At 40.8% G+C, this 11,601-nt stretch overlaps 1 pseudogene; it reads left to right on the forward strand.

Annotated features, from left to right (window-relative positions):
* Positions 1-522: 522 nt before the first annotated feature.
* LOC106976758 (lethal(2) giant larvae protein homolog 1-like) lies at positions 523-9,503 on the forward strand (annotated as a pseudogene).
* The last annotated feature ends 2,098 nt before the right edge of the window (positions 9,504-11,601 follow it).

Raw genomic sequence — 11,601 nt, forward strand, 5'->3', positions numbered from 1 at the left:
ATTCTGTTTAACATTAAAATTTTAATTTCAAGCAACACAGTGCAGCAAGATTGACCATATACTTACTCCAAATGTAAAAATAATGATTTTCTTAATTGATGATATGAACTAGTTACCCCAATCTTTAGATGATACAACCTATTTTGTCTCAGTGATATTTTAATTCCTAAATCCTCTGTTTTCTACAACATGTTGAGCATCAGAATTCTTGTCTCTATTTAATATCTACATCAAATATTCTCTGCCTCCTCATTATTCAAAGCAGAAATAAAGGAAGCTTAGGACTTCCCTTCTTTCTTAAGTCAACATTAATAGATATCCCCAAACTAGTTTCTCAACAAACTCAACTCTTCCTCTGCTGAAGAAAGAAGAGAAGCTCCTGAATGTCAAATTAGCCATTAAAGTAGAGACACAGAAGACAGAAAGTAATGTTTGCAGAAATAAATATCAGAACCAAATTGGATGGGAGGAGGATGAAAAATAATGGTGAACAATGAACTATAGATCATTGAAGCAGCGAATATGAGAAAAGGGAAGAAGCTTAGGGCAAATGATGGCACAAGGACAGCAGGCACCTTGTAAGAGGAACAAGGAAAAATAATACTAACAGGAAACATTAAAAACTCTGACAAAGAGAAGAAAACTCCTAACAGAAACCCATGAAACACTAATAGAGAATCAGAATTATTCTCTAAATTTTAAATAAGTTTTCCATCTATTCTGTCTCTATTGTGTTCTAATTCCTTAACACTAATCCAAGTGGATAGGGGTCATAGGCTTGCAAGTTCCCATTTATACATATAATTGGTCTACACCTAAACCATTCTTTTCTTCCCAAATATCAGGATATTTTGGACAAAATAAAAACCCACAATCAACATCTTGATAACTGAAAGTCTGCTAAAGCCATTCATGTTTATCATAAAACTGTTTGAGCTTCACAATGGGTAAGCTACAGATGACTTCATGCTCCAGATTTCAACACAAGTGCATCAATCTCCCATTATCACGTATACCCTCTGCTTCCAAACACAGAGCAAGAGCCCACCCACTTGACAGTGGTCATCCACTCCGGCCAGCACTTACATTTCAGGTGGTGGGAGAGACACCGTGGTTAGGGACTGCCAGTACAAAAAGGAAAATGCCAGAGTTACAGAGAGTAGCCAGTTCACCAGATACAACAGAAACACCACCGGTACCTTTCAAGAATTAAGGAAACACCACCTGAGGAGGACTCATTCAATCAATCATTCATTCAGTAAATGAATCATTTGTTTATTCGTTCATTCAGTAAATATTCATCAAACATCTACCCACCATGTTCCTGGCACTATACAATCTTACAGCCTTGAGTCTTAACATTGTAATATCACACAGGTATTGATGAAAATAACCCAGTTCACAACAGTACCGATTATAAAACTTGAATTACCACTTTTTCCCACATTCTGATTATGCCTGGCCTTTCAGGTGGGTTGTGTTCATAACTATTTGATACACTTGAGTAATTTCAGATAGATCCCCTGCTCATACAGAAGTATTTCATTAATGGTCAAGTTACAACATAAGCTTTCATGAAACACTGTTCTCTTAAAAATATTCCCTGGAAATATTTCACCTTAATATGAATGAAACAACCCCTCTACCGGAGGAAAGAAAGGCTAGCATGAAAACATTGGAATACTGGGATACATAGAGTAAGGCACTGAGAAGGGCAGAGGGACGCACAGCAAACCAGGCATGGCACCCCCATTTCATGAGGGAGTCCAGGGCTATCTTCACTTCGGCTCCAGGATGCGTAAATTAAAATAATTCAGTTCAGAGTGAGTTGGTTATACATATTATTTGTCTTGCCCAAGTTGCAAAGTGAGATTTGCCATAATTTCATTCTGTAATTTGACATCTAACCCTTTCAATTCATGATTTTATAGATTTCAACCAAAACGAATAATCTTTCCTTTTGTTTTTTGTTTCCAGACACCTCTAACTGTATTACCAAAATACAGGGCCAGATTATGCACTATCTAGATTTACTATTATTTTTTAGGTACTTTAACCAGAAATACATATGATATTATATACAGATTAGAGTTCATTTGTACATATATATATCACATATTTGCACTATATATTAAGATCGCTATTCGTATATAAACCCACAACATGTTTTCCTCCTAAAATTAAAGCGATTGTAAGAGTTTGGTCAACATCATTATTCTATGTGTTAAAATAAACACGTAACTGATGTACTTTCTATCCATAATAACTCAACTCTGAGCACAATTTGTGGCAGATTTTGGGTAATAAGCTTAAAAACAAATACTTAGCAAACACCTGACTACAGTAATTATTTGATGTAAATTAAGAATTAGCACTTTAGCCAGGGTTTTTTCCCCCCGAAAATAAGCTTGTTTGTAACTGTTAGAAGTTGACCAAATAATTGTTTTTTAAAAAAATACCATTTCTTTGCAAGGCCCATGTAAAATCAAAACAAAACAAATCTCACATGTAATCACTTGAAGCCAAAATTTGTGAACTTTCCTTTGAGTTGTGTAGATTTAGAAAGGATCACACCATAACTGAGCATTTTCTGAGAAAAATTATCTAACCAGCCCCCAACTGTTCCCTTTTGTCATCTCGGAATCAGAGCTGGTGATTTCTAATAACAGGGAAAAGTGGGTGATGGCCCCCGGAGTTGCTATTGAGAGTAATTCCTGCAGTATTCTTAGGTGTGCCCTCGTTTTTCCAGAGGGGACAGTGGCTCCCGAACCAGATTTTGTATGCGTGTGGTTCCTTCCAGTTTATGCCACAGCATGTTTGACTTCTCTACAGGGCTGTCCTTAGCCACCGCGACCTCGGTTCCTGCAGGTGACAGTATGGCTTTCTGCTGATTTATTAAAAATCTCCCATGTTATGGCTCCCGTGTACTCTCTGGAGTGTGATCATGTGACCAGTATAATCACAATCTGTCTCCCTGCTAACATTTCTCTACTTTGGTTATTTGTTTGATAAAGTGAGGAGCTTCCCTTTTGTTGCCCTTCATCAGAGCTTAATGTCTTTACTTTGGGATCAATATACTTTATGAATAATTTTATTTCCTTCTATTTTTATGGTCTTTTCTCCTCATTATCATACTGAGTTTATTAGCTGGTGCTGTCAGTATCTCTACCCTGTCATATGTTCCTGAGGTACAGTAAATATCACTTGTGTTGTAATTAATATGCACGCCCTGTGCAGTAATTAAAGTACAGACCCCTTCAACCAGCTGAGCTTCCTACACTAATTCCACCTTATCTTCATAATGAACTTATTGTAATCTGAAACTACTACTGAATATTGTTCAGTAAGGCTAGAAGAATGAAATCTAACGAGATGCAATAATATTTGTGAACATGTTAATATAAAAAATGAATTTAATTAGTCTAAATCTAATTAAATTTCCCATACAATTAAAAGCCTCCCCTTCCTTCCATTTTTTAAAATCTAACAAATGCCACATTATTGCCCTTTCAGTTCTTTCTACAAAGCAGCAGACTGGACAAATGCCTTTTTTTCCCCTACAAGATATACACAGCAAAGCCAATAGGAACCAGAAACTGGAGAGTGACCTAGTAGGGAAACAGCTGAGTTCCTTTGAGGAACTACTATCTGAAACAGAAGAACTGCAAGATTTGGACAAATCAAAAATCTGACCTTTCTTTTAAAAAAAGGAAAACTCAGGAAGAAGTTATCAAATTTATCAAACAATCCGTGAATCAAAAAATATGTTTTAAAAATGTCTAATACCTTATGTACATTGCAAATTACACCAAGGCACCGTTCCTGTCCCCAGGGGGCTTATATTTTGATGGGAGAAAACATATTTCAATTCTTCAGATATTTATTGGGCACTTTCTGGAAATAATACAAACAATGGATGTCACAGAATTTCTAAGCAGGATACAAAAGGAAAAGTCTAGCACTAAACTCACACCTTGATAGACAGGGGAGAGAACATTTGGGGCAGGACACTAGCTGTTGCTGTACATATTCAGTTTTGCTAGAGAAAAAAGTCTGTGTAAGTTAGGAAAAAATAGACACAAAAGACTAAATCAAGATACATAATTGGCACAAAGGAGGAACATGGTGAGGAACCGCATGCACATTTAATATTACATTTACATTGTCAGGAAACATTTCAACGAGGAAAGCGGGTGCTAAGAGTGTACAGCCATACTAGGCAGACGCTGGCAAACAAGCCCTCAAACTGGGTGAAAGGTCAGGCATGACCACAACAGTGCCAACAAATGGGATTCGTTCAAGTTGGAAAGATGCTACCAATAAGGCAGAGCCCTGCTTTTTTAATTATTCACAGTAATGCCTCGGATCTTGGAAGGAAAGAAATCATTTCCAAGATTGTATATTACACTAAATTAGCACGGAGCACAGAACTGAATACCGGTACAACACACACACATAGAAATACATCATCTGGAGAATTAAGAAGTGGTTTTGTGGTCAAAACACCTGTCAGTGAGGGCGTCACATTTACTCCTACCATTGTTTCCTTTAAAACTATCCCTGCTGATGAGAGATTTATAAGACACGTTACCTAATGGATCACCTGCAAGGAAGTAACCAAGTTATGTCATCCTTACAGAAGTGGAATCTAAACTCCACTACCACCTGGCACCTGTTCTGGCATTCTCAGGGCTCCCCAAGAAAATCAACATCTACTCTTCCGCTGGACTGGATACGAACTTAATTGGGAAAGAATAAAGAAGCATTTAGAGCAGCATCCATGCAATAGTCACTGTAAAATTATCAGCGGACTTGCTTTTTGATATGAGATGTCCTTTGGCAACACTGCCTAACCCCATGCCCCAACTACCACTGCTAACACCACACAAGATTCCGCCAATGCCCTGCTCCCTATTTGGTCCTGAGCCTCTAGTTTGAATTTGCATTTTTTTCCCTTAATGAATTAAGTATACAGAAGTTTGAAAACCTAGAATCATGTCAGGCCATTCCCTAATGTAATAAAATCAAGAAAATTTAAATTGCATGTAAATTACACCAGTCAGAAGGCAAGGAGTTCTAAGTAGAAACCTTATAGTCTAGGAAGTTGTCCTAAAAAGCAAACTTCTGAGAACTCTTTGCAACAAAGAGCTTCAGTGATGAAAACAAATAATATGTTGAGATGTATTGCTAAAGCTATGCATTGCAAATCAAAGGAACTAAAATAAAGTCAGGCATTCTCTAGAAGAGTGCTCACTATATTTTAAGGAAGATTTAAATGTACTTCAAAAGGGCAGCATGGAGAAAATGGAATGATACTGATACCAAAAATAAATTACAAAGAAAATCTGGGCTGTTTTGCTGTTAAAAAATAAAAGTTAAAACATGTTGACATCTACCTGATCGCAAATATGTTAACGGTGATCCTGACTATCAGAGGAAACCTATGCCTATACAGAAGGAAATCTGATAGGAATGAATGGAGATCCTAGAAGATACACTTAAAATTCCTAATTGAGAAAGTTTGGGTTATACCACCGAAAATCACTGAATCCAGAATGTCAACCCATTTTTAGAGAAGTCAAGACATGTGTGTACTAGTGGGTGTACATGTGTCTGTGTCTGTATTGGGATATATGAGAAAACAAAAATTGGAGCTCAGAAAATTAAGTAATGTAAAATTTCCTTCAGTATGCTCTTCCGACATATTAACTGGAAATATAATCATTTATCTTAATTTACATTTGTTGATCTCTAAGCTTTGTGTTCAGTTCACTGTAGGACTTTAACCTAAAGCTGAAGAAGAGTCTCAAAGGGCAGGAAAAGTTCTAAAAATAAGCAAGTGTTGTTCATAAGTCTGTCTGCATCATTTCTGAAAATTGTTCATGTGAACGATGGGCTTGGCTTTGGAGCAAATATTTTGTGACTCATGATTTATTTTGCCTACTCAGCATAGTTTGGGAGCAATGCTAATGTTTATGAATTATCACACTAACTTGGAAATTATAGTGTAGTATTTGTAATTCATTGGGAACTTTCTTAGAAAGCAGATGTACTTATGTTTGCTCATCGGTGAGGTTAGTGACAGTCTAGGAACCAAAGTAGACGACAAATGTCAACTCTATGCAGAATTTTTGCACCTGTGATGTATGTGTGTGTGAGTGTGTGTGTGAGCACGCGAACGCACGCGTGTGTGTGTGTGGGGGGGTCAATTTCAAACTTCCATTTGGTGATACACTCTCGATTCTGTAACAGCTTGCAGGCAAGCTGTGTTCATAAGGGAAATGTCATTAAGAAAGGTTTCATCATGAGCCTCCTGGTATCTTCTCTAGCTCTTCTCGTCAGTTTGTGTATATACTAGACCATCAACCCCTTAACATTACACAGTTGAGACAAAAAATAAAACATGATCACTTAATGATAAATGAGGTGGGAAACAGAACATTCTAGGATGCTTACCTGAAAAACTTCCTTAAAGGGAACCATTGATGATGAAGAGAAAGTTTAAAAACTGGGAATGCTAAGCTATTCTCATTCTGTGTTTGTACTGTGTGCGTGTGTGTGTGTATTTTTGCATTTAATATATCACATATATTCTTTACTAATTTAATACTGCTGACAATGATATAAAACACAAATAGCAACATTTCTCCCTCCATTCTTTCCAAATTTACTGAGGAGACTTTGCTAATGTACTTAAAACCTTTTAATGTACTAAATGTTGGAATTGTCATAATTTTCTTCTGTAGTTATCACTTCCCTTCAGTCATAAAAGCCCTAACTGTATTGTAAGATGTAAAAGCAAAACCAAAAACTCCAATTTGCCCTCCTTTTTTCTCCCCCTGGCTTAACTGAATGGGATTTGAAAATTAAATCTCACTGGTTTCCAAAACTCTACTCTCAAATTAACACAGAAGTGATTGAAGGCATTTTAAGGTACACCTGGTCAACCATTATTTTAATGAGAAAATGACTTAGAAATTGGTAGATATAAAGTATTGTTGGTTATGAACTAAGCCATGTCTCATAGTACAAATAGTTCAGGTAGATTCCATCTTGAATACTCTGATTACTCCACCTTTCTTGTACCTGGCTTCTCTTTCAAATAAAGACTAACGGCCAACTGTGGCAACTTAATCATGTATTAAGAAATGGTATAGTTAAAATCTAGAAAAATTATCCTCCTGTAAGCACTCAGCATTAAGACAGAGATTACCCGTTGGCTATTTACCTGCTTGGCCCATGTTGCCAACGTCCCCGCCAAACTGTGGGCCCACATCCTGAGCTCTGGTGGGCTGCCACGCCCGCAGCCGGCCTCCAGCGCCGTTCAGCTGGCCCATCACCAGGGGTCAGAACCTGGCCCAGGAGCCATCACGGTGAGGTCTGCTGCCGACCTGCAGTGAGGACGGCAATGTGTTGTTCTGGGATGTCTCCAGCCGTGGTGCTGTGGCTGCTCTACAAGCTAAGCACAACTGGCCTCTTCCAGGCAGATCGCAAGCATGCCAACAGTGTGGACCGTTGGCCCAGCATACACACCAACAGGCTTCACAAGACGACGGGCCACCATTCTACAAGATGGGCTTCTTAGACATCCACAGTCACTATCCCAGGCTGGGTGCGGAAAAAGTGGCACCCTACAAGTACACAGCCCAGATGGTGGTGGTGGGCACTGCAGGCTAGGTACTGATGCTGGAACTAACGATGTGCCGTTGGAACAGGTGGTCAGCATGGCCAGCATGGACCTCCTCTGAGACCGCCAGGGCTTCACATGGAAGGGTTACAAGGGGCTGAGCTCTCACCCTCCCGTTTCTGGTCCCATGTGCTGGTTCAGTGCCTGCCTCCAGTTGCCGTCACGTCTGTCATGCTCCACCTGGGAGCCAAGTAGCCTTTGGCACCAGTCATGGCTATGGTCTCTTCAACCTCCAGTGCAAGAGCCCTGTGCTGGCCACGCGCACCCTTCACCCCAAAAAAGCTCCAGGCCATGAAGGGGCTGTGCTCCCAAGCGAAATAGCGCCAGTCTTTCCTGCGCTTCCATGAATCCAAAAGAGCTGCGTCTCAGGCGAGAAACGGCAGCTACTGCTAATAGCAAGTTGCAGGAGGCCCACACGCAGAACAGGCCTGCCCCCAGGACTTGGTGATGACGCCGCTGCAGTCCCCATCAAGCCCTGCAGGCTGACCACTCCCTCTCCGGCACCATGCGCTGCCTCTACTTCACTTACACGTTCCTTGGATATGCAGCCCACCACCGATCTCCGCGTGGCACAGATTTCCGGCTCCATGTTTACCTGCGCAATGCGGGTGCGCGCTGCAAGGACCGCCGGGGAGGTGGGAGGAGGAGGGAAGGAGGTGCAACTAACGCATACGCTGGTGGTGGCTTCGCTGTGCCTGACATGCGCGATCGATCGCGCATAGCCTGCGCCCTGAGTGGCCTAGCGGGATTCCGCGCAGGCACCTGACTTGAAGGGGGATCACGCCCCACACACTGCACGTGCGGAGCAGTTCAGGATGTTCACAATGCCGACGGTGAGTGCCAAGATCAAGTTCAAACTGATGACAAGGCTGTCTCCTGCACAAAATGGCACTGGCTTTGTTTGCCAGTGTGGCCTATAAGGACTGTGCTAAGACCTGCCTGGCCTGCCTTACCAACCTAAGTGACATCTAGTTCTTCTCTATGCATGGCCTGTGACCCCAGAACCACTATTCCTGCATCTGGAAGGAGAACATAAGTGTCATCTCCTCCTGTGTGTTCACATGCAAGAGTCAGGGCTTTTACCTGATGTTCCCAGTTGGAATTTGAAAGCTTCTCCGTAAGTGCTCAGAACATCCCAGAGCTGCTCAGCTCTCTGGACATTAGCAAGCGGCCCAATGCAGCCCATGCCAGCTACAGGTTCCCAGACTCACCCAAGCTGAGCCAGGCTAAAGGGACCCTGAGCATCATGCTGGCCCCATGAAGCTGTGATGGGAGTCCTGGTACTGTCTGCAGGGAGGGAGCTGACACCCCAGAAACATCAGAGGCCATACTCTTGTGCATGTCCATGAACTCCGCCACCACACGGTGCCTACGCCACACTGGACACAACAGGAGATGAAAGACATGAAAAATGTTCTGGGCTCCTCAGAGGAATCTGAAAAGAATCTGAGGAACCTAGTGTTAAGACAAGGCTCAAGCCTGAACCACCTTGATCGAATGAGGAAGATCAGAACCACCGGCCCACCATGAGACTGCTGGAAGCTGGGATCCAGCATCCCTGGCTCCTGCCTAGCCCTTCACATGGACCTACACCTGCTAATCTGTGGGCTCCCGTGGGAACTGCCCACCCTGACTTCAGGGTGTGGACTCAGGACTGCCCAAAGCCTCTGAGGCAGATTCAGACTGACCCCTTTTACAGGCAGTGAGTACCCTGGAGGCCCGGTGCCACGGGGAGAGGAAAGCTGGGGCTGGCAGCCCATGCCACCTCCTACTCTACACATGCTTCTTCCCACCTCCCTTTGCAAAGAATATTTCTCTAATGCCTATGCTAGGCAGGACAGTCATTTCTAAAACTATTTTGATGCTTGCTCCTGAGCCAGCTCCCTCCCACACACAGCCTGTGCATGAATGCACCCTTGTGTGTACATATATGTGACTGGGAGTGCCGCAGGGCATGCAGGTCCAGAACCCCGTAGGGGGTGGGGGCAGCGCACCAAGATGGGTTTCCCTGTAGATTGTACCTTGGTTTTTTTTTTCCTCTTATTTTGTTAAAATTAGAGTTTTAATGTTAAAAATACAGCTTTTTTGATATTGAAAATGAAAGCATAGGGGCTCCTGGGTGGTTGAATTGGTAAAGCATCGGCTTCAGCTCAGGTCATGACCTCGTGGTTTGTGAGTTTGAGCCCTGTGTCAGGCTCTGTGCTGACAGCTCAGAGCCTGGAGCCTGCTCTGGAGTCTGCTTCTCCCTCTCTCTGCCCCTCCCCCACTCATGCTGTTTGTTTCTCTGTCTCTCTCTCTCAAAAATAAATATTTAAAAAATTGGGTTAGAAAAATGAAAGCATGTAATGACTCTTAAAGGGGAAAAGAAAGCAAGAGAGTACCAGTAGAATGAACCAGAACAAATACATATTTTAATTATGATTTTCTACTTTCTGTGATTCTCTGTACCCAGCATTGTTACCCAGAATGTTGTCGCAGCCATGGGAAAGGAATCAGATACTTATTTTTATCTAAAACATTATGGAGTTTGTGCCTGAATTTCATAAGTGATAAGGTTACCCATGTGCCTTTGAGAAAATGCTGAGAAACTTTTCTGGGCCTCAGACAGAAAATATAAGTCATGAACTTCTTTAATGGCTGTGCCTTCCAAAGAGAACAAAGGGAAAGAGTTATTGAGGTAACTAAAACAAAGCAAGAAATACTGCAGAAAAAGAGAAAAATATTTTTCCCCAGGTCTGAATCTAGCAGCTCAGAACACATGAAGGAGATGAATGAACTGAAAAGGTATTTGCAGCTGAAGAGATAGATGCTGAGCTATTATTTCTCGTGATGCTATGAGATATTTATAACAACAAAAAAAAACCTCTCGAAAATAAAATGAGCACCCAATTTCTCAGCAACAAACAACCTTCAGATTCCACTAGCAATATTATACCTTAAACACTAGTTCATGTTTAAATATTTTAATAACGACTTGAATAAAAATTTGTGTTTTCTGTATCAGCTGTGTCTACATTCAGATGCTATTTTCAGAATATTTCCCTTAATAGGCTTCTTTTCCCATATTTATCATAATAAGGATAAACTTGGGGCAAAATATTTTCTTTTCAGACTGCTTCCTTATCCTAGAACTCTAACAAAATCCTAATATATAAAAACTTTTAAGTTTTAAGTGTGCTCCTTAATTTTTAAAATAAAAATATTAAAAGTGTTTTTTAAGTAGTCAAATTTTTTTTGTAATCCAAAGAGCATCATGGAGTCTGCTTTGAAAACGTACTCTCCTATCTTCCTAATTTAAAAAATAATACTATACATATAGTGCTTGACATCTCCCTTTGTGAGGTATAAGTTCCAGAAATCAGAGGACATTACTGAAACATCTGTTAGTTCACATTTTCCACTAAATGGCTTTCATGGTCACATGATCAAAAGAAATTACCACCATGCTTTCAGTCACTAGAGGTATTACTGTTTATACTACCAGCTCTCAGTGCTTCTACTCTCTGTTGGGATAGGTACATACAAGTGAAAGAGGTGAATTATGCCACTCTGATGCACCAAGTGGTATTGTATTGGCCTGAAATATTTCTTGTATGTCACAAAGCTCTTGGAATCAAGAGATTCTTTGCATGTGAACTAAAACAAAACCCTCTTAGTTGTAACCCTCATGCAACACTTTGCTAATCAAATCTGAGATGTATTCTTTTTAAATAAGACTTTGTCTTCTATGCCATATCAAAGCAACTTGTTGACAAGTGAAAAGTAAATTATACATGTGGTAAGTTTTATCTTGGTTTGCTTTCAGGGATTGCTTGTGTGTGTGTGTGTGTGTATGTGTGTGTGTGTGTGCATGTGTGTGTGTGTGTGTGTGTGTGTGTGTGTGTGTTTCTTTGTTTCAGTTTGTTTGCTTTGTT

Source organism: Acinonyx jubatus, chromosome A3 (genome assembly GCF_027475565.1).
Source record: "Acinonyx jubatus isolate Ajub_Pintada_27869175 chromosome A3, VMU_Ajub_asm_v1.0, whole genome shotgun sequence".
Lineage (NCBI taxonomy): Eukaryota > Metazoa > Chordata > Mammalia > Carnivora > Felidae > Acinonyx > Acinonyx jubatus.